The sequence below is a fragment of the Equus asinus genome, chromosome 19, assembly GCF_041296235.1.
Source record: "Equus asinus isolate D_3611 breed Donkey chromosome 19, EquAss-T2T_v2, whole genome shotgun sequence".
Lineage (NCBI taxonomy): Eukaryota > Metazoa > Chordata > Mammalia > Perissodactyla > Equidae > Equus > Equus asinus.
The window spans coordinates 9,082,938-9,107,704 of record NC_091808.1 but is presented as its reverse complement, the minus strand read 5'-3'; the positions used below and the strand labels follow the sequence as shown (position 1 = coordinate 9,107,704).

General features: G+C 38.6%; 1 protein-coding gene across 2 annotated transcripts in view; it reads right to left on the bottom strand.

Annotated features, from left to right (window-relative positions):
* PDE6D (phosphodiesterase 6D) overlaps nucleotides 1–24,767 on the bottom strand; it is a 45,393-nt gene that overhangs the window by 18,203 nt on the left and 2,423 nt on the right. The window contains exons 2-3 of one of the 2 annotated variants that reach the window (XM_070489412.1): nucleotides 9,387–9,475; nucleotides 7,860–7,897 (exon numbers count right to left, since the gene is read on the bottom strand). The exons of the other annotated variant lie outside the window; for it this stretch is intronic. The gene's annotated coding sequence lies outside the window, so the exon portion shown is untranslated. The remainder of the gene's footprint in view (nucleotides 1–7,859; nucleotides 7,898–9,386; nucleotides 9,476–24,767) is intronic. 2 annotated transcript variants of the gene reach the window in all.

Below are 24,767 nucleotides of genomic sequence, written 5' to 3'. Positions count from 1 at the left end.
CAGTTTAAGAACATTTTAGAATTATAAACTTTGGAAAATGGAATCTTTTAAAGATGCTACCAAAGTCAAAACAGGGGCACGTTCCTAAAGCTGTGCCAGAGAAACAAAGATCGTTAGCTCTATTAGCATGAAACGACCAAGTGCAAAGAATTACTTTTAAATGGGATATTATTATTATAAATAATACAATAATTTAGAAAATATGACGAGTCTCCTTTATATTTTCATACCATTTTTAGAGATTTGCTAGCTTTTGAAAATAAATGAGTATGTCTGCTTGCTGGTCAGTTGAATGTACACATTTAACTAGAAAAAGGTACCATATCAAAAATCCTGTGAGATGCCTTAATGTACGAGCACAGAGAAAACACTTTTTATACAGGTGAATTTAATTTTAGCAATTTAAAACAGTTGTGTGAAAATGAAGATTTTTTTTTGTAAATTAAACAATTTTAAAAGCTCTGTAGGAATTTACTGTTTTTAAAGGCTCCAAATGAGTTATCTTATAAATGGAACAAATTTTCTGTCCTATTAACCTTTAAAGCCCCAATCTGAGAGCTGTAAGTGAATTTCTGTTTACTGTGATTTCTTAAGGCAGGGTGTGTCCATGGTAAGTCTTCATGTGATAGGGAAGAATTCCAGTCATGTTAGATGATAACAATTTCTAAAGATTATACCTCATTTAGATACATTCATATTTCAGATACTGAACCCCCTAAAAAGCCAGAACTTAATTTGTCACACCATTGTAATATATCTTTCCCTACTGCACAAGACCTCTCTTTAAAAAAAGAAAATTCCTTTGATGTCTTCATAAAGCTACATTTTTTTTCCTTTTTTTAAAGCCAAAGAACCTGAAATGCATCACTGTCATATTAATGCCACCTTATAATAACCATACACTTTTAATGTTGCCTCAAGCAAGGGCCAAGCCCCAATGATTTGTATGGGAAACAACTTCCAAGGCAGCACTAGCTTTGCTCCACCTAGAGAACCTGAAACTCTATGCTGTGTTAGGAATTGCCGGCAGAGGTGGCCACTGTCAATGTGCCCCTGTCATATTATTTTCCTTTGTCTCAGAAGCCACAGGGGAGGGCTACAGGGTTTGCTTTTGACTTGTAACAACAGCAGAGGCTATGGATTCCCTCCCCTGCCTAACCTGGCTCCTGGCTCCTGGCTCCTCCCCTGGAAACAGGGTGCAACTGGAGACAGAACATACCAAACAGGACGAGTAATCTGCTAGGTTGGCTACTTGGGGAACATGGAAACGTCTGTCAGAGGAAGGAACGAAAGGAAACTCTGGAGAGGTGGCTTTGACCAGAAAGTCCACTAGGCTCCTGGTGACCCTTTGTTTCTTTGCTCAACTTCTCACTTCTTTTAATATACATTGCTGAGTGTGACTGTAAATAAGACAGCTGAAAGCAGCCGGGTCCCCGACTCTTTTGCACAGTTATTCACAAGATGAACTCTCAGGGCAATTCTAGAATGTATGTTATCCAGGTAAAACGGTAGTTAATGGTATTGCACCAATGTCCATTTCCTGGTTTTGATAACATACTTGGCTGTGTAAGATGTTATCATTGAGGGGCACTGGATAGAAAAGGTCACTGTACTATTTTTGCAACTTGTGAGCTAAAATTATTTTAAAATGAAGTTTAAAAATAAAGAACTAGACACCCATATGCACATCCACACTACTAGTTTCTCAGACATTTAAGACTCTAAGGCTGTGCTTTTCTTTATGGCCTTCAATATCCCATTGTTGTTTTCTTGTGTTTAAACCTTATCTCTTCATTTTTTTCCTCAGTAATATAACAAAAATTTTCAATAGGGAAATAAGGCAAAGAGAGGCCGGGAGGCTATCCAAGAGAAACTTTGGAAAGGACCAGGAGGAGTTTCCTGTCCTCCTTTGACTGGAGTTTTATTTCTCACCCTGAGAATTACAGGCTTCGGGGGAAGGGAAGGATGCAGAGGAGTTAATAGCCGTGGAGAGAGCTGCTGAGTTATAAACAGCTGGCGGTGGTTCTGAACCCAGTCACTAGAAAAATAATGGTACTTTATAAAAATTAAGGAATTCAAGAGAGAAAATTGATTTTATTTTAGAGAGGAGGGGAAAAGAGTTGGTAATAGTCTGATGGAGGAGGATGCCAACAAGGGAGGCCCTTCAAAACCCTCAAGGATGAAATTAAAAAAAAAGCTAATGTAGAACATGTAGGTGGTAGTGGTGGAAAGTACACTGAAGTTACTTCAAGCTGCAGTTAGTGTGCTACTAGCACAAAGATAGGCAAATTGATACACCAGAAAACCTAATCATGACCCCTGCAGAGATTAAGGCTTCTGTATATGCCAAATTCCAAATCAGTGAAGAAAAGTGGATATCTCACACTGTTACTATAATATACGCCAACTGGTCTCGAGAGTTAGAGATCAATAAAATAATATTTATATGACCCAAGGATGAGGAAGGCCTCTAAGCAGAAAAGCAAAAGAGAAGTCATAAAAAGACTAAAGTATATACAATTCCGTAGGAAAAGTTCAGGACCTGAGTGGTTTCAGCAGGAGGGGGAGGGGACTAGGGGTGAGGACAGAGATCACGTAGTCGAATTGTTTTAAGTTTTTACAAGGAGAATGTATTTGTGTATTATTTGAGTTAATTAAATTTAATTTTAAAAGTATTTCAGAAAGTAAAAACAGAACATCTTCGACATCGCAAAATCATGATAAAGTCAAATTGAAAAACTAGAAGAAGATTTATGACAAGCAAGGGGACAAGGTCTTTATGAGGAGCACTTATATAAGAAAAAGATAATCCGCTTTCAAAAGAACACTAGGCAAAACACAGGAGAAATGCAAATGTTCACCTGTTCAACTGGTCCCTTAGAGTAGCTGAGGGAGAGAGCTGTCCTCCCCAGGGTCCCCAGGGAGCCACCTCCCTGGGGAGGGTCAGGTTCCAGTGAGACAGCAGTGAGAGGGAGGGGACTTTGTGCAGACTAGAAAGGGCTTTCTGACAGAGGGTGTTGGGGAGCAAGGGGATGAGACCCCCAGAAGGGACCGGTGCCTGGAGGAGCCTGTACTTTGGGAGGTACAGGAAGTTCACAGGAACAGAGTCATGGACTCATTTATAGCCTATCTCAAGGTTTCCAACTTCAACACATTTATTTTGGTGCCAAAATTGCCTGAGGGCTTTGTCTCTTTGGGCATCGACCTTCATGACCTTCCCTGACCTTCCTTTCCAGTCAGTCACCAAGCCTGCTATTTCTTCCATCTTCACGGTTTTTTCAATCCAATCTGTACACTACTGCCAGACTATTGTTTCTAAAATATCACTTGGATTGTGTCACCTCCCAGCTCAAAAATCTTTCAGTGCCTTCCACTGTCACTGGATCAAGTGTAGACACACACCCTTGTCCAACATCCAGAGTTAACTGAGGTGTCTCCAGTTCACCTCAGAAAACATCTGCTCCAGGGAAAGTGGTTCAACCCCTCCGACCTGCCTGTACCTGTGACACCATCCCCCGAAATCATTTCCCTGCTTTTCCCAAGCCTGATTTCCCCCCGAAACACCCTTTTCTTTCCCTTCTGCCTCTCCATATGCGGGCATTCCTTCACACGCAGTTGCGCGCCCTCTCCTCCCATCAGTGGACCGTGTGGGTAACGCACAGCGCCGAGTCTCATGGCCCTGGTGCGGATCATGGCTCTGCCATTTCAGTTTCGGGAACTCGGGCTTAGCTTCTTACGGCTTAGTTTGCTTCATCTCCATAATGTAATAACTACTTATCTCAGATGATTTTTGTGAAGTTTCAATGAAAATTAATGACTGTAAAATTATACAGTGCCTGGAACACAGTAAGTACTCACTAGATTAGTATTAATATTATTGTCCAAATACACTCTTTTCTCTGAGTATAAAGTCTTACTAGCATGTAATAGTTTGTGTGCCCTGTTATTTTATCTCTTACATTTAAACTTTTTATACTTAGATCTTGTTTCCTCATACTTTATATACTTCATTTCAGTAACACTGGTGAGCCGAGCCCTGTATTAGGTGCTTTACAGACACAAACCCCATGAGTTAGGTCTCGTTATCTCTATTACTTCACTTTGGGGATGGGAAAACTAAGGTTTGGAGATATTAAAAGCTCTACCTAATATTAAACAGCTAGTAACTAGTGGGATGAGGATGCAGGTGGTTTTTTTGACTGATTTACTATTTTTAAAATTGAAAGTTGCCGAGGATTTCTACAAACGATCACTAGGCAGTCCTAATGAGCCAGTTCTGCTGCTCTTCCCTTACCTGGAGATTTCCCCCAGGGAGGACTGAGCACTGTCACTAGATGTGGCTTCAACATCACTCCCCAAACAGCCAGAACCTGTGTTTTCCTCCAGGGACTGCTGTTACCCTTTGACTTTCAGAAAGAAAGCATACTAGAGGCCCCATGTTTTGTTTTAAGAGAGGAAGATCATTTCCAGTCAGAAATCAAGCCATCAGACATCAAGAACAAAAACCAAGTTTCCATTAGCAAAAAGCATCCTTTATCCTCCTTTAGTTTTCTGGGGGGTGGGGGGGAGGGGGAGGCTCTTAATGGAAGGAGCCAAGTCTTCTGAGTATAGAAGAGGCCAACTTTTCCCAAAGGTAACATTCCAAAGAGTGTGAGTCTTAAGAGTCAGAAAGACAAAACCCTAAAAGGCATGGGAAGGATGGACCCCACTAGTATTTATCCTTTACTCTGATCTATTACATGAGAGTGCAACCACATACAAGTAGAATTTTTTGGGGGGTAAGAATTAAATGAAAAAAAAATGAACCATTAACTGATATTATAATTATGTTTACAAACTGATTTCCAGTGGCATCATCACACATTAGGCCTCTTTAGGAGCCTATAGTTTCCAGATGTGAAAAAGCATGGTCTCTGAGCTAAACCTGGAAATTTTACCTTGCTAACTCTCAAACTATTTTGGCTGATGAAGTTTAAAGAACTCCTCCAAGGGGCCGCCCCATGGCCGAGTGGTTAAGTTCGCACACTCTGCGTTGGTGGCCCAGGTTTCACTGGTTCAGATCCTGGGCGCACACATGGCACCGCTCATCAGGCCATGCTGAGGCGGTGTCCCACATAACACAGCCTGAAGGATCTACAACTATGTACTGGGGGGCTTGGGGAGAAGAAGAAGAGGAGAAAAAAAAAAGAACTCCAAAATAGCCAAACAAAAGAAACCAACAACCTGCCACTAAGATATACAACTATGTACTGGAGGGGATTTGGGGAGATAAAGCAGAAAAAAAAAAAAAGATTGGCAACAGTTGTTAGCTCAGGTGCCAATCTTTAAGAAAAAAAAGAAGAAGAAACCAACAGCCATAAAACAACAGCAACAAAAAGCAAACTTCTCATGTCAGGAAAGTTAAAGGCTTAAAGGCTACAAAAACAACAGGTTCATCTACTTCGGAAATAAGTATGCCCCAGGCCCCACCCCTGGCTCTACTGTCTCTAACAACCTAGGATACTAGGAGTGGAATATACATCCCCATCAGTAGGGGACCAGTGCGCTGCCAGCCTCTGGAAACCCTGGGCGTGGATTCTCGAAGGCTCTGTAGATTCAACTCCCTGAGCTGGGAGACTGGGATTCATGGATGACTAACAGCCGGTCTGAGGTTTCCCCCTTTGTTCATCCCCTTGTCAAACTCTCCCTAGAGGCTCTTTACTTGTGGAGAGAGAGCAAAGAACTTCTTTCTTTACAATGCTTTTTGTTATTCTTTCAAACAGGTCAAAAAAGAATTACATGGATTGAACAAATTAATACTGTTAAGATGGCTATATTCCCCAAGTTGATCTACAGATTCAACTTAATCTTTATCAAAATCCCAGCTGACTTTTCTGTGGAAATTGACAAAGTGATCCTAAAATTCATCTGGAAATCAAGGAACTCAGAGCAGCCGAACAATCTTAGGAGAACAAAGATGGACAACTCACACTTGCTGATTTCAAAACTTACTACAAAGCTACAGTAATCAAGACAGTGTGGTACTGGCATAAAGACAGACATACAGATCAATTGAGAATCAATAAATAAATCTCACATTTATGGTCAATTGATTTTTGACAAGGGTGCCAAGACAATTCAATGGGAGAAAGAATAGTCTTTTCAAAAAAATGGTGCTAGGACAACAAGATATCTACATGCAAAAAAATAAAGTCGGACACCCAACTCTCACACAATACTTAAAAATTAACTCAAAATGGATCATAGCCCCCAATGTAAGAGCTAAAATTATAAAACTCTTAGAAAAAAATATAGGAGTAATCTTTGTGACCTTGAGTTAGACAAAGCCTTCTTAGATATGACAACAAAAACACAGTGAGAAAAGAAAAAACAAATTGGACTTCATCAAAATTAAAACCTCTTATGCTTCAAAGGACACTATCAAGAAAGTGAAAAACCCTACAAAATGGGAGAAAATATTTGCAAATCATAGATCTGATAAGGGAATTGGATCCAGAATATATAAAGAACTCTTACAACTCCATTATAAGACAAATAACCTAATTAAAAAATGGGCAAGAATCTGAACAGACATTTCTCCAAAGAAGATACACAAATGGCCAACAAGCATGTGAAAAGATGCTCAATATCATTAGTCATCAGGAAATACAAATTAAAGCCACAACGAGGTATCACTTTATACCCTCTAGAATGGCTATTACCAAAAAGTCATAATAAGTGTTGATGAGGAGGTATAGAAATTAGAACTCCCATACACTGCTGTTGGAAATGTAAAATGGTGCAGCCACTTTGGAAAAGAGTCTGGCAGTTCCTCAAAAGGTTAAACATAGAGTCACCATATGGCCCAGCTATTCTACTGCTAGGTATATGCCCAAGAGAAATGAAAACATATGTTCACACAAAAACTTATGCATGAATGTTCACAGCAGCATTATTCATAATAGCCAAAAAAGTGGAAATAGCCCAAATGTTCATCAACTCATGAATGGATAAATAAAAACTGGCATATCCACACGATGGACTATTATTTGGCCATAAAAAGGAATTAAGTTCTGATGCATGCTACAACACAGATGAACCCTGAAAACATTATCTTAAGTGAAAGGCATCAGTCACAAAAGACCACATAACATACTCTATGATTCCATTTATATGAAATATCAAGACTAGGCAAATCTATAGAGACAGAAAGTAGATTAATGGTTTCCTAGGGCTGGGGTGGAAGGGTAGGGGAAATAGAGAATGATTACTGATGGGTACAGGGCTTCTTTTTGGGGTGATGAAATGTCCTAAAAGTGATTGTGCTGATGGTTGCACAACATTGTGAATACACTAATAACCATTGAATAGTATATTTTAAATGGGTGAATTGTATGTTATGGTGAATTATATCCCAATAAAGCTGTTTGTTTTGCTGAGGAAGATTAGCCCTGAGCTAACATCTGTGCCAATCTTCCTCTTTTTTGCTGAGGAAGATTAGCTCTGAGCTAACATCTGTTGTCATTCTTCATCTTTTTCACTGAGGAAGATTCACCCTGAGCTAACATCTGTTGCCATCTTCCTCTACTTTGCATGTGAGCCACTGCCATAGCATGGACACTGACAGACGAGTGGTGTAGGTCTGCACCTGGGAACAAACCTCAGGCTGCCAAAGCAGAGTGCACCAAACTCAACCACTAGGCAATGGGGGCTGGCCCATGTTTTTATATATATATATATAACAATTATACAGATATCAAGAACAGGCCTTCAAAATGAACAAAAGGGTCACAAAATGTTTCAAAAGCAAAAATCCAGAAAAGAATCAGAGACACTTGGTAATCATGTGAAAAAGGGGTCTGTAGGAATGGAAAGGATCCAGCACAAAGATGAAATATTTTCTTCGTCTGGATCTATTCTGAAAAACAAACATATGAAAAACAAAGTCACATTATAAGTCAATTACATCTCAATAAAACTTGGAAAAAATAACACTAAGGAGAATCTAGCACAACCTGTTCCATCTTTGTTTGCAGTCTTAGTGTGTAAATAATAAAAAAAAAAAAGAGTCTGGTCTGCACATGACCTCTGCATTTATATGAAAAGCTCAATACTAGTTATTTCTCAGGCCCAAATAAACCTTCCACCCTCATGTTTTCTAAACCATTGCTCTAATAATAACAAAAAATACAGAACTGGGCTATCAACCCCACTAAGGCCATCAGTGAAAATCCATCATTCATTTGCACAGCACCTTAAGTTTATAAATCACTTTTGCACACATTATCTCAGCTGACCCTCTTGAAGCAGGTATTATCCCCATTTAAAGATGAAGAAACCGCCTCAGAGACATTAGCAGACTTACTTAAAGCCTCACAGCTGGTGAGATGGAACAGAACCTAGATCTTTCTTCTACTAAGCCACTTTTTAAGCTTACAAAGAAATGGCTCTTTTGCATAGAATATTCCTTTATTTTATTACAATTTTTTCTTGATGAATGTTCTCTTATATATAGTGTTTGGAACTCATTTAAAATAGTCATTTGGTACATACTGAAACACAGTTTAATATACAATATATATTTTACACTAATCTCAATCATATATTTCAATTTTTAAAAATCAAAAAACTATTACTCAGGATAAACAGATTCCAAGCTGACTACTACAAATAGTTTTTGACTAAGGGTTAAGAAGTCAAAACAATGCTTCAGAGCAATAGCTTTGCTAGGTATCCCAAAATCAAACATGTGTCTCATCCGTTTAATTTCCCTAATACATTAACACCAGTGGTCAGAGCAATATTCTTTCCTTAATTTGAATTATCATATCTTATTTAAGAGTTAAGGCATTATGATAACAGACAGTACAGTATAGACACATCCTCTAAAACACAGTATCATTCTGAACATAAACAAATGTGGTCTAAAAATCGAATCCCCAAATTGTGCTATAATTTTAGATAAAAGTCTTCATAATTATTTTCCCTCCAGAAGGTCCAGAAGTCATCTGCTTTACAGTTGTTAAACACTGGTGTTAAGTAACAATCAACTTACAATTGGTTAAAAAATATCACGTTAACCCAGATTTGAATATGACCAAAGGGTTTTGGATTATAACAAGGCTAAATTGGACATTTCAGTCGTCCAGCATTTACCGAACATTTGTGAGTCTTAGGCTCAGGGCTAGGATAGACTATGATTAATAAGACATGATTCCCATAGTTCTCCTCCACGTAGGGAAAACACCAGGTAAAAGAATAATTACAACGCAATGTGAGAAGGACAATCTATAAATGGAGGCTTGTACAAAGTACCATCTTTGGCTTGCTTGTGATCAGGTCTCGCGAGATAAGATAAGTATCAGTGTCTAGAACATGCCTCCAGAGCTGAATATCCACTCACTAACCTGTATCACCTTTCAATACCATGCCGCACCCAGAGGTCTCATCTCTTCCTGATTTGCATATGCAGACAAGATAGCCAAGGTCGATAGCGCTACCATCTCAGGTTAAGGCACAAACTCAGATCAAACTCCACCCTGTCATGACCTTAGTCAATAGGAACAGCTCCTGAAGTCTTTAGGTTGTGAAGTGCCTTGGAATGCTTCTCCTGAGAAGAAACGCTAAGTTTAAAAGCTCTTTTAGTCAGAACTTCAATTCTGTGAGTAAAATACCAAGGCTACTTCTCTGAAACTAAAAACCACCCATTTCTGAAACTTTTATATACAAGTTCTGGTAGAGAAAAGGTTAAACGAGGTAAAAAGTTGAGAAACAGAGCTGTTCTCCTGCGTCTTTAGAGAGGTTCTCCAACTCCAAAACATGTCTCCCTTCTCCTGATTGTAAAGAAACCATTAGTAAAATTATTCTTTTTCCATACAATGCAACTGGACCAGGTCAAGAACAGAACAATTTTATAGGCGAATCATTTTTTTTGAAGTTGTAGGACTGGTATTTACTCCCAAGGTTTGGGAAAGAGGATTACTTGACTTTCTTTGATTACAACAGAGCTTGGCCAACCACACACCACTGAGGTTTTCAAGATGTTGCTCTAAGGATTTTCCAGCTTACCATATCATAATGTACGTATTAATGCAGAGGAAACTCAAAATGTAAGAGATATTAGTTGTCCTGAAGCACAATTCCAACTAAACCAAAAGGATTTGAAGAGGAAGTTTAGAAAGATAATTCCCTCCACCAGGACACATAGGTTGCAATCCAAACATGGTTAGGAATTCCCTGGGGTGCAGCCTCTTCCAGGACGGTAAAGGCAACTCCTATGTGTTTAAGAGCTCAAAAAAATGCTGGCACTCAACTGATGACAGTTGCAAAAGCCTCTGGGAAGGTCTGCTCTGACCTCACTCACTGCAGTTTCAGCAGCTCCATTTAAACACCTCCCCTTCCGTGGACAAGGAAAGCTTCCGAACACGAAAGGTGTCCAGGAGTCAAACAGTCGGTCTCTCAAAGACCCCAGTCAGTATGCAAACGTAATTTTTAAGGTAAAAATCCAGTCATCTTGGGTAAGGATTCACTTTAAACAATAAAAAGGCCTATGTAAGTGATATTTAATGGTAGGAGAAAATATTTCTAATATACTGATAGGTGAAAAAGGATAAAAATTTTTAAAATTTAAAAAGCAGTTTACAAAGCATGGATGATGTGACCACATTTATTAAAAAGTGTATATACACATATGAAGATTCTTTACCAAAAGAATTCATGGCTATTATAGAAAGATTGGAAAAATAGAGGACAAAAAACAACAAATAGTTGTAATCCATAATTACCATTTAATATTTTGGTGTATATATTTCCAATTTTTTCTATGCATATATACTTCCTCTCTCATTAAACGGAATTGTAAAAAATATAGTGTTTTTAGTCATTAGTCTTGCATTGATTAGAATACACATGATATTCTAAGAAATAGGACAAATTAAAGATTGATGTACAACAGTGGTTCTCAGCCTTGGCTGCATATTAGCATCACCTAGGGAGTGTTTAAAACTCCCAATGCCTGGACCACCCCTCAGACCAATTACACCAGAATCTCCAGATAGAACCCAAGCATCAGGATTTTTCAAAGTTTCCCAGGTGATTCCACTGAACAGCAGAGCTGAGAACCATTACTTGACAGAGTTTTCCCCGTTTTGAGCAAAACATAATTTACAGCAATGCTTTCTTCAACTTTCACGTGCATACAAATCACCCAGGGATCTTGTTAAAATATAGATTCGGGTTCAGTAGGTCTGGGGTAGGACCCGAGATTCTGCATTTCTAACCAGTTCCTGGGTGATGCCAAGGCTACGGTCTTGGGGACCATACTTTGAGTAGCTTTAGGGTTCTGGGAATGAAAACTTTTAAAGAACAGAAAGAAAAAATTATAGCCACTGAAGCCCATGTTCTATACCACCAATTAGAGATAGGGTGTCTACAGTGGATGAACAAAGAACTGATACTGGGAGTTAAAAGTTATTTCTAGGAAATAAGATTTTAGGGAACTGAAAGTCTGGAACAACACATTTTTCAGGGGAAAAATAGTCATTAGAGCTTATATATGTTGTGTGCATAAAGAAGGGCAAGCTAGCATGGGGGAGAAGAGAGGTGGGCAGTGAGAGAAAAAGATCAAATGTCTAAAAATTGTTAAGGAAGAAAAGAAACCCTTGGCTGCAGTACTGGAAAGGGATAGAGAAACACCGAAAGGGGATCTGAAGAATTCATTTCTCTGCCAAAACCATGTTTGAGAACCAGCACAGCTAATAAACTGAAGTTGGTGTAGATTAATAACCATCTTCCATCAACTCCCCGCTGGGGACTTAAGAAGAGACCCCAGGAGTCTAAGTCTCCCCTGGCAGTGCTTTAGGAACCAACAACAAACAGTGAACTGTATGCCCAAATGCTTCCCTTTGTGCGCAGAAAGAACGTCAAGAAGCTCAAGCTTGGGTTCCCTTTGTAGCTTCTTGACAATAGCCTTCTTCAAATTTCTAAACTTCACTAGAGCTGTAAGAAAAAAGAGAAGGGAAAAACATTTTTTTCCTGAGGGCTTTTCCATAGAAGTTGGAAACGTTTAGTATATTTTTTAGAATGATAAACTCAATATTTAATATAAAAATATTTCTAAGTACTACCAGATCGTTATTCCTCCAAAATAATTTCTAAAGACAGTAAAATAGGAAAACTTTCAAATAAAATTATCTGGAGCAATTATATGAATCAGCTGGCACACTTTATCTGACATTCCTTATCAAATGGGCCATATCTAAGTAAATTTCTTTTTTTTAAAAAGATTTTATTTTTCCTTTTTCTCCCAAAGCCCCCCAGTACCTAGTTGTGTACTTTTAGTTGTGGGTCCTTCTAGTAGTGGCATGTGGGATGCTGCCTCAGCATGGCCTGATGAGTGGCGCCATGTCCGCGCCCAGGATTCAAACTGGTAAAACCCTGGGCTGCCGAAGCAGAGCACGCGAACTTAACCATTTGGCCATGGGGCCAGCCCCAGTAAATTTCTGTATAAATGAACAGAAAAAACTTAAAGGGAAGATTTTACCAAGAAATGGGAAGAATTCTGTCGTCAGATGATTCATGTTACACATCTCTCAGGTGTAAGAATCTTTGGCAGAAACATACGCAATCATAACAGCACCACTGATCTTTACATCCAGCACCTCTTTACTGCATAATGACGATGGCTAACGTGTACTGAGTGCCAGATAATGAGCTAACTGCTTTATCTATATCTAAATTAATCCTCACAAGCCTATGAAATAGACATTATTATTAGAGCCCTTACATGGATGAGGAATCTCTGGTTTAGGGATGGCAAGTACCTTGCTTAGGAAGCCAATTAAGCGGTAAAGTTGGTTTTTGACTGCCTGATTTCAACATCCAGGCTCTTAACATTTATATGATATGATCAGCTATCCTACACACCCAGTTTGTACCAGGGAGAGGCTATCCTCAAGACTAGGGGATAGATGAATGAGTCATGATTCCTAAGCTCAGGGTACAGGACAAGCAATCCTTCCAAGACATGAGGCTAGAAAGGCACCTCCAAATACTGCAGGACATAGGATGCCTTTGGTGTCATGGAACACCGGTTCAGATTATGCTGCTAGTGTGTTCCACAGGTTAGAACTCACTCACTTTGGGGGTCCCTGATTCTTTTCTTTTTTTTTTAAATTAGCACTATTACTATTACTTTTTAAAGATTTTATTTTGCCTTCTTCTCCCCAAAGCCCCCTGGTACACAGTTGTATATTTTTAGTTGTGGGTCCTTCTAGTTGGGGCATGGGGATGCTGCCTCAGTACGGCTTGATGAGCGGTGCCATGTCCGCCTCCAGGATCCGAACTGGGGAAACCCTGGGCTGCCGAAGCAGAGTGCGTGAACTTAACCACTCAGCCACGGGGCCGGCCCCCTAATTCTTGATCTTTTATATATCCTTGATGTGTGATAGATATACTTACAAAGAGGACGTGTTGCGTGACTCGAGAAACTATTTTCTAGCTTAGGCAAACTTTCCAGAAATTACTGAATCACATCAAAATAGATAAAATCGAGAAAGGATTTGAAGAGGAAGTTTAGAAAAATAATTCCCTCCAATAGGACACATAGGTTGCAATCCAAACATGGTTAAGAATTCCCTGGTGTGCAGCATCTTCTGGGATGGTCAAGTCAAGTCCTATGACCACGTCCGGGTAGCAGATCTAGTACTAGTTGAGGCGTTGGTCTCTTCCACCTTTAAATGACAAGGGATGTGGCCAGACAATCCAGTCCAGTCAGGATTAGGAGAATAGACGCAGTCTGAGGTTCGGGTGTCTCTTCTGAGTTTCTATAAAATCTCCAAAGGCTAAAGGAAACCCCATTCATTGCATTAGCCTAACAATGCCTGTAAGGGTGGATAATTCTTAATCTATGGTTTATTATCAATGCAGACAGATAAAGCCCTCACTCTTGCCTTTTTCAGAGCTAGCTTCCTAACAGTCTTGTTTAACTTGATAATTGCATACAGTATAAGGCCAGGGAAAAGGTGAACAATATTTCCCGGTTTCTCTGGCATCTGGTACATTCATCGCTTAAACCTAGTCCTCAAAGACAGAGGAGGCAGGGTAAAAGAATTAACATCTGAGTACCTACATTCAATACACATGCCAAGTGCTGTACTAAGAGCCCCTCTCTTTTTTATTTTTGAGTCCTAATACTGGCGCCCACATGAAATAGCGGTGTTCTCAGAAGTGAAATACATTTCTCAGGAGCTCATAGCTAGTAAATTACATAGCATTCAGACAGAGTTTGTCCAACCTACATACTCTTGGAAAGAGAGTGGCTTCAGTCATCTGCAGGGTCCTGGGTATCTTTGCAGCCCTCCAGAGCTACAAGAGCTGAGGGAACTGAAGAGAGGGAGAGCAAGGCAGGCAGACCCCCAAATATACCATGGAAATGGTCCTTTTGCCCTTCTGAACAATGTTCTCTTGGGATATGCTTAGTAGAGAATGAGATGATGTATTGAGTTACTGATGCTGTACTGATCCATGATGGAAACAAAATTCTATTTATGGTAATAAAACTTCTATATTATAAGTTGCATTCAAATATTATTTAGTTTAAATATTTCAAAATAATGTTCTCCTTCAAATGCAGCTATGTGTTTGAAAGTTGAAAAGCAGAACTCCTGTTTTCCTATCCCCTGAATGATTCTGTGAATTCCTCTCATTTGAAGGGGATTCAAGACCTTACAATTTGCTTTTAAGAACTGAAAATCTGCAGTGTTGTAAGCAATCTGAAATTATCTTAATTGACATGGAAGCCTTATTTGTTTGTTACAAAGTTTTTGATAAGAAGACTTATTACCCTATTCAGCTAATCTTCTGAGAAGACACAGAAGGAAACAAAATCTCAGGCCAGGAGAGCATTTGGCAGTATGGTCCTTATCATGACATGGAGAAACACTTTGATTCAAACAGCGGGGTTAGTATTTGAAATCAATCCTAGCCAACTGTACATTTGCTCATAAGAGCTAGTTCAGATAAGCAGGTTGATATCTTTCTGCCAACATTTAAGTAAGTTTTACAAATACAGCAAGATCAAAACTAGTATTTCTCAGAAATTCACACAAGTGATTTACTAATATATATTTGCCTCACTAGAGAGCCAAAGGAACGATGTTCAGAGAGAGTGATGTGAAAAAGTTTGTCTTACATGGAGGGTAACATTATTGTAGTGCAATTTACTTTCTCACTTAATTATTTCCTCCCAATTCTCCAAAGACAGCTGCTACTATCATTTCTTCCTTCCTACTACTATAATCATGCTAACCATCTAATTCACATATTTTTTCCCCAAATATGCACTGAAGTTCTACTGTGTATCAGGCACAAGTTGTACTGGGGTTACTCAAAATGTGTCCACAGAATGGCGCTGGTTTGTGAATCCATTTTTTACCAGTCTGTGACAAGATAAACATTCCAATTTTTTAATAGCAGTTTAGCAGAGTAATCTGTTTGTTGATTCTAATAATAAATTTTTTTCACTTTTATTTTATATGTCATTTGTCTAATAATTCGTTTTTATTTATTTTATAAAAACATTGGTCTGAAAAATTAGAAGTAAAGACCTGGTTCTTTACCAGTGATAGTTGAAGAAGCGCAGTTCTAGAGAAAGACAAGCTCTCTGCTTTGGACTCCGTCTCAGTTTAATCCTATGTGTGTGTCCAATAAAAAAAGTCCTTCCATCCTCAGACATACACATTTCCAAGGAACATATAAAGTTCAGGTTTTGTAAAGAGGTTTGGGGAATACTGACTTTTTTAAAAAAAGGGTTGTAAGTTAAAAAAAGCAATAGAGAAGTGTGAGATAGGAAGGTAGTGTCAAGTAGAAAGGACAATTTGATAAAGAACAGGAAATCAACAGGCAGTAGGAAGGTTGAAGAAATCAACCAGGAGGCAGCAGGTATAATAAACTGCTATAAGCCTGGGGTGAAGAAGTCAAGAAGGCAACTACTGGAGGGAGGAAGACACTGAGTCTAGTGTCTGCATCCATTCCACTCTCCAGGGTCACCTCCTACGCCAGCCCCTAGATGCACACTATCCTCCGGCCGTGCCTAGCTGCTGCACTTCCCAGACATTATATGCCTGTGCTTCAGTGCCTTAGCACAGCCGCTCCACTCTGCCTAGAATGTGCATCCCCCCCCCAGTACTCTCCTTAAAGACCTAGTGCTGTCAACCTCCCCTCTAAGCGTGGCCCCTGATACACCCGAGGCAAAGCTATTGGATCCCTCCTCAGTGCTCTTGTACACTTGTTTACACCTGCATCACAGAATGTACTGTGCATATAAGCTTACAAGTCAGCTTCCATTGGCACTATATTATTTGCCCTTCTCTTCTCAGTGCTCAGCACACAATCGATACTCAAATATGTGCTGAACTGCACTGAGCATGACAGCAAGTCAGAGGGATTATTAGAATTTTCTTTCAGGCTGAGCAACTAGAAAGCAAGGCTCATTGAAGAGCGTCTAGGAACCAAAGCAGGAGAGCTACGAATTCAGGGTTCAGCGGGCCATGGAAAGGGCAATTTAGAGCTGGAGCTCAGCAAAAAACAAAAAGCAAACAAACCAAAAAAAACCTCCATTCTCCCTAAGGAGAACGGCTCAGTCAGTCAGCGAAATTGCAGGGGAAAACATAGTAGAATTTAAAAGCCCATCCTGCATAAGTTGAATTCATGACTTGGCAGAGTACCTGTAAATTATATACGGACATGCAGCTCATTACCTGTAGTCTGAGGAATTTCAAGGTAAGTCAAATTTTCAGGCAAAATGGCTGACTAAGCACATAATGATGTATGCTAATATCTACCATGGCAGACCACAGCAACGGGAGGCAAAGCTTCAACACCAAGGTCACGGGCATAAGAAAAACCTCTCCCTTCTCATTCCTCTGGGGTGGAAGAGCTGCAGCGACCAGCAGGAAACAAAGGGAGTTTGTATTTAGTGGTATCCTGAGCATTTTCATCATAGCAAGGCCTTTCTTTGCTCTGCTTTCCTAGTTTTTGGTTGTGACTTTTTCTTTTTCTTCTTGTTCTCTGTCTTTTAACACTCTGCCTTTATGATCTCTCCCCTCTCAAACTCTCTCCTCCTTACTCACTTTCTGAACTCACGTCCTTCTTTTACTCCCACCTTCATTACTTCTTAAATATCACTTCTGTCAAAACCCTCCTTCTAGGCTTCTTCTGCACCAGCATTGGTTATACAGAGCATCTTGTCTTTTAGTACATCCTTAAGAACCAATTCCAATTCAGGGACATTTAAACATCTTACTCTGCCCAATAATTTCCCGGTGACTTTCCCTGTGGTATTTTTCCTATTTATGGGGAACATGGTGAGGAAATATAGATGGAGCCCTGAGAAACCAGGCTTCAGTATCCTTGAAACACAATATGCAGCAGTGTAATCAGTGGTAATATCCCTGTAAAATAATACTCTGGCGCTGGCAAAGCTACTGTGCTTGGAAAGCACACAATCCAAATTCAAACTGGCCTGGGAAACAGTGGAGGCAAGTAATTTAGTAATGAGAAAAAGATCGCTATTTGAAACATAACACAGTCTTCTAACTAGCAAAATCAAACAATGAAACAAACTTTTCTTTTTCTACTAAGCCTATTATTCCACTGGTATGTGCAGTTATGTGCCTGAAACCGGTCAGAAACGAGCTAAAATAGACATAGCCAAAGAGATTCTTAAAGACTCCTTTTGCATTTTTATTTGCTTCCCAGAACCTCCTGATTGAAGAAGAGATAATACAAGGCCCTCTCCCAAGGGGACATTCCCAAAAGGATCAGCCACTGTTTCACATATGTTATTCGCACGCATAGAAATATTGCTTTGAATCCTATCAAAATCTACATTCAGAGATCCCTGAATTTAACCTAGTTTTAAAAAAAATGCTACAGTATTAAGAGGGAAATCAACTTCCTCAAGTTACAACCCTCTTACAAAAATAAAAGGTGGGGCCGCCTCTGTGGTTGAGAGGTTAAGTTCACGGACTCTGCTTCAGTAGCCTGGGGTTTGCAGATTCCGATGCTGGGCGAGGACCTAGGACTGCTCATCAAGCCATGTTGTGGTGGCATCCCACATGGAGGAAGTAGATTGACTTGCAACAAGGATGTACAACTATGTACTGGGGCTTTGGGGAGGAAAAAAAAAGAGAGGAAGACTGGCAACAGATGTTAGCTCAGGGCCAATCTTCTAAAAAATTTTTAAAAAATAAAAAGCAAAGCCAAAGATGATTTGGCTTTCAAATGGGACATATGTGTCATATAGAGGGCTTTCTTTGCTATCACTCAACAGCCACCATTACTTCCCAGAAGTGTGAAAAAAGGCTTCAGATATCTAAGCTGGAGTAAAAAAGAATCACTTACACTCTGGCTTTATCAACACCCTGAAACACGAAACCTATAAATTTGCAAAATAGAAAGCAACCTGAACTTTAAAGCAAAGATAAACAAATAATTGTAACAATGCCATAGTAAACATAATGGCTCTGTAGAGCTATGGTTTTTAAAGTGAGTTGGCATATATTATTTCTTTCATGTTTCATAAGATCTCTGTAAGGCTGACAGAGAAAGCATTATCCTTGTTTTATAGATGTTAAGCAACTTGCACAAAGCTAGACGGCTTAAACAAGTGATTTCTATTCTTTAATAAAATCTCTCTACCTGCTCAAGCTACTCCCCTAATGTCTGCTTCTCTAGAACACCAGGTTTCTTGAAAGAGTAATATATTCTTGGTGACTTTATTTTCTCATCTATATTCCATTTTCTAATCTTGGCAGATTATAGTTAATTTGTTTCCTCAAATAGCCTCTCTTCTCAAAAAGATCACCTCTGATCTAAAACGTATCATGGGGCTCTCAGTAGTCTCAAATATTCGTTGAATGAATGAAATTTCCAGAAATTCCAAGGACGTGGTTTTTGATCCTTATTCTTCCTTATTCTTGACGCCAACTCCCCTCTGAAACACTCTCTTCCCTCATTTTTCATGTCATCACTTTCCTTACTGTTACTCTCCAGTATCTTAAAAATTAAACTGCTCAACACCTACTCATCTTTCAAGATAGTAGTGACCTGTCCACGAACCATCCGTTCCCAACAGAACTGTCACCCAGGCAGCAGTGCCACACATGGTATAGTTATGACTCCCCTACCATTTGCCCATCCACTCTCTCTCCACCATGTGAGGACACAGGGAGAAGGTGGCCATCTGCAAGCCAGGAACTGAGCTCTCACCAGGAACCAAATCAGCTGGCCCCTGGATCTTGGACTCCCCACCCTCCAGAACTGTTGAGAAATAAACGTCTGTTGTTCAAGCCACCCAGTCTAGGGTATTCTATTATAGCAGCTCTAGCAGACTAAGACTTTCTGGAAAATGTCCATTTTTTAGGTAACTCTGATTGTTAGGAAATTCTTCCTTAGCCCAGTCTGAACCTTGCCCTCTGTATCCAAGAGTTAAGGGAAAACAAAGAAGAATATAGGGGATATGACCACAATGGAAGAGAATAATTTTCAAGTGAACAAGAAATCGTGACTTAAACACTGAGGAAAAATTTTAAACTCAAAATCAGCGATACAGCAAAAAAATAAATTCTCCAGATGGGCATTATGGTTTACTGAAGAAAACAGCAGTTTATAGAAGGACAAACCAAGGTTTAAATTAAGGTTCTGCATTTATCTGAGCGACATTCTCATCAATCCTTAATTCCCCTTCTATAAAGTGGAGATAATAATGTACAGAATTGTTGCGATAATGTAATAATGTATCTAAGTGCTTTGAAAACCTGAAAAAGACTACAAGAATGTTGGATATTATTAGGCCACCCCTTTTATCCTGGTGGCTATATTTATAGTGTTATTTATATTAGAGTTATTTATGTTTAGTTCTCTAGACTTTATCTAAATTCAGAGGCAATAACTGCTCTGTGTGACTCTGAATCAGTGGATCCACAATGCATTAAACAAATTACTTCACCAATACTGAGTATCTAAGAAAAGAGTCGTCTGAAAAACAAAAAGAAAGTGATATCTTACTTTAATTACATCAAATCACAAAAAATGTTTTGCCTATTTTAGGTGTAACACATATCTTATTAGAAATATTTGCTGACAAGAATCCTAAGATTAACTAAGGAAGGTTGTGACCAAATCAAGAACTGCGGTGTTAGAAAGGATTTGAGTTCTTCTGGAGATCACCTCCTCTAATGTCTTATCTGACGCATACGTAATTTCCCTCTGCAATACACTTGATGGACAACCATCTATCTGCTGCTTAAAATACTTTCTGGAAAATGTTTTTTTTTTTCCAGGTAACTCTAATTGTTAGAAACTGGGCTAAACTCTGTCCCCTGTAACTTCTACCCTTGAGTTTTGTACTCACTCTGATAGCCACACAGCACACATTTAATTCTTCCTCTTAAGAACAGTTTTTTAAACGTTGGAACACTCACATCCCTTGCTCAACTCTTTTCATCTTCAGTTCTGCAGTTATTGTATGTATGGCATGTTTCAAGCGCTTCTCCTCTAGACCAGCTCCACTTTGCCGTGCCCCAATTCACTGTAGACTAAATAATTCCTCATGTGTTCTTATAGTGGGATTATCACCTTCTTTGCTACAAACAGTGTGCTTCTTTAGTTCAATCCACTCAGATCTTTATGGATGGTGGACTGTAAGAAAATATATTTGCTTTTCCTTTCACCTTCAAAATTATCACCGGGTCAAAAGCAAGAAAAGAATGCTTCTCCTAAAATGTTGACAATTTGAGTTTTAAGCATTCAAGCAATGGTTTGAACAGTGAGATTACTAGACAAGATGGTCTTTAAAATACCCTCCTATGATGCTAAAGCTCAGGAACAAGGAGAGGTCCATATATTCAGAAGTCAAGTCCTCCTCTATCATGGAGAGTGCTGACAGTGAGGCCTGTGAGGCAAGAGTGAGGTCAATCCTAACAAGAACCTAGAGCTGCCAAACCTCAGCACCACTGCCAGCCCTCTGTCAAATACTGTGATGATACAACTGAATTTTCCATGAAAGTCTTACTGAGTTATGTTCCATTTCTCCAGAAGTTACTATCATGTTTCACTATAAACCACATACACAATCCTGGAAAGAAATTTAGAAGGTCTGAACAAGTCTGTAAGTATTTAATCATACTACAAATTCCTCCCAAAAATGTGAAAGCAGGAAAGCTGGTTTAAAAATCCTCAACAACACGGTCAATAGGACATTATATTTATTTAATCCATTCAGGATAACAATAACAATGTCTCAGAGTCTATGCATGAGGCTCTTGGAAAACAAACTGCCAATCACAGTCTACACGAAGTCCATCACTAGACAATTTGTGACCAACAGTGCTCACTGGCTGTATGGGTGGAATGCTTTGGTTGCTTTCCCAGAACTTTGGTTGACAGACAAAACTTACCATTTTAGAAAATCACAAACCTCAAACTCATTTTTAACATTTAGCCAAGGCATCTATTAGGCAATACTGACATTTAAGAGAAGTTCAACAGTCTACTACTCTTAATAAGAAAATCTAAGTGAATAGAAGATTTAAAGCCAACTATTTTTGACTGGAAGTCAAGTCAAAGATGAAGGTGCTATGAGAAAGAGGATATGGGGGATCCAGGAGCAAATTATGGGAGAGGAAAGCAAGAACACAAGTGAGAGGTGCTTTCAGAAACCTTCTGAGCCAAATTAGTTCTTTTTTTTTTTGCTAACCTGCCATAAAGTGGAATGTGATTTGTTCCTAGAAAACAGACAAGCACTAAGTGTACGTCAATGCTTATTAACTGAATATTCCTTCAAAGAGGCAAAATAGAAATGTTATAGCTTTGCAGTAAGAAAAGAGAATAACAGCATGAAGGCATTGGTTACATCTCAGAAAAATAAGTGGCTTTAAATAATATTAACATTACTCTTATTAACAACTTTAATAATTATTAATAAAACAAATACTAACAGCAGTTAATGTTTGTTACTTATGATGTGCCAGGCACTGTACTAAGCATTTTACACGCAGTCTCATTTAGTCCTCATAACCACCCTCTGAGGAAATGATACAGACATGGAGATTCAGACTCTGAGTGCTCTGCCTAGGGTCACAGTGGAGGCAGGAAGCCTGAACCCACAGTCCACACTCTTAACCTCTGCTCTAGGCTCTACTGCAGTTACATGTAAATTCTAATAGCCACCAATGACTCTCCACAAAGGCTACACACACACACACACACACACACACAGAGGAAATGAAGTGTCCCTTTTCCCCAATAGCTACCAACACTGAACATTATCAATCTTTGTAATTTTTGTCAGTTAATTGGGGAAAAAAGAGTTAGTTTGTTGTTTTAATAAGATTGACCATCTCTTAATTTGTGTTGGTCATTTGTGTTTTTCTTCTGTATCTTTCTTCCTTTGTCCATTTTGAGTTAAAATATTTACCTTATTGATTTGTGGGCAGTCATTTTTATTAACATCTGCAGTATAGATAAATAAATAAATGTGGACAATTAGCTGATCTTAAAAAAATTAAATCACTATTTCATACTAAAGCAAATTCTGGATGGATTAAAAATAATGAAATCATAAAAGCATAATTCTTTCTTATGGCAGTCTGTCATTTTTCATTGATATCAGTTTAATAAAGTTCTATATTTATGTTGAAGAAAAAGTAATTCGAATAGGCAGAACAGTGCATTACAGACTATACTAGAAAACTAGTATAAGAGGACTGTGACAAATCTATGTCACTGAAAGCAACTGAAAGTATCTTTGGAAATTATGAACATGGTAGATTTGTGAAGTGAAAAAAGCAAGTTACAAAATAATACTTATGCTTCCATTTTATAAAAGCAAATATATTAAACATTAGCTATATTAAATATTAACAAACATCATTTCTGGGTGGCTGGAGTTTGTAGTAGAAAGATTAAATACTATTTTAAAAAAAATCATTGCCTTTGAAGATACCTCTTCCAAACAGACATAAAGATGGTTAAGCTTCTGGAAAGAAGGGACTGTGACTCCTTCATTTTTGTATCCTTCAAGTGCACAGTGCCCTGTATAGAAGGCACCCAAGAGGGGCCAGCCTGGTGGTGCAGCAGTTAAGTTTGCACGCACTGCTTCGGTGGCCTGGGGGTGCACATACCCAGGTGCACCGCTTATCAAGGCATGCTGTGGCAGGCATTCCACATATAAAGTAGAGGAAGATGGGCACGGATGTTAGCTCAGGGCCAATCTTCCTCAGCAAAAAAAAAGAGGAGGATTGGCAGCAGATATTAGCTCAGGGCTAATCTTCCTCAAAAAAAAAAAAAAGTCACTCAACAGACCTTTGTTGAATGAATGAAATGGGGACCATGGGATTCACAAACACAATATCTATATGAGCTACTTAAAATATTCAAATTCAAAAACTTTGAAGGAGAATCACATTTGTTTCCCAAGTAATATTTCATTCATAACTTTAATTTACGATTAGGAAATGTTATGTTTTTAACAAAGAAGAAAAAAAATGCAAGACAATGTGTATGAGCTGAAAGGGGATAGAATGGAGGTGATATGAGAAAGAAATCTTACAAATATTTCTTTTTTGAAATAACTTATGGGAAATACAAAAGCTTTTACTGAATTCTCTCAGACAAAAACTATCCCTGATTTATGAAGTATGTTACTCATACTTATTGAGTATCTATTATGGGCATATGGGCAAGGTTCTATGTGTATAAAAGGGATACAAATATTTATAAGGACCTTATAACATGACTTTAAACATATACACTCTATTCATGACATATCAATCCTACTGTTAACTATGCTAAATCATACCATAAAACAATAATAATTAAACCAATGTGTACAGGCACGGGAAGAGACAAATGGATCAATGAAACAGAAATATTCCAAAAATAAACTTATGTTTTATGTAAAGTATGTATACGACAAAGATAGCATTTCCAAACAGTGGGGAAAGGATGGACTAACTACTTAGTAAATAGTACTGGGACAAGTGGCTATCCAAACAGCAAAAGAAGTTGGATTTCTACCACATACCATATGTGTAAACACATTCCAGGAGGATTAGAGAGCTAAACATTAAAAAGAGAAGAAAACATAGGAGGATATTTAATTAATCTTGGGATAAGGAAGGTTTTCTTAAACAAGACACAAAATGCAGAAGCCACAGTGAAAATACTGATGAATTTGAAATGATAATGTAAAATTCCTTTTCGACAAAAAAAGAACACAAGCAATACACTGAGGGAAAATATTTGCAAGATACTTAACAGGCAAAGGATAGATATTAAAATAAAGAACACCTACGAAGCGATAAGAAAAATAAACAATTCAATAGTGAAGTGACTAAAAACAAAATTAACAAGAAGAAATGGTCAAAAAGAACATTTTGCAACTTCTCTTACAACAAGAATAATAAAGGTTAATACACAATGCTTACTAGGCATCAGGTGCTTTTCGAAATGCTTTAGATATCAACTCATTTAATTTTCACAACAACCCTATGAGACAGGTACTGTTTTTATCCCCATTTACAACCGAGGAAATTGAGGCAGAGGTTAAAGAAGTTGCTCAGGGACACACAACCAGGAAGGCAGGGCTGGGATTCCCACGCAGGCAGTAGAGCTCTACAGTCCAGTACAGCCCGTAACCACTATGCTATATTACCTCTCCTGCAATCTAGAGATCCAGGGAAATACAAAGTAAAACAAGACATCATTTGTTGTCCAAATTGGCAAAA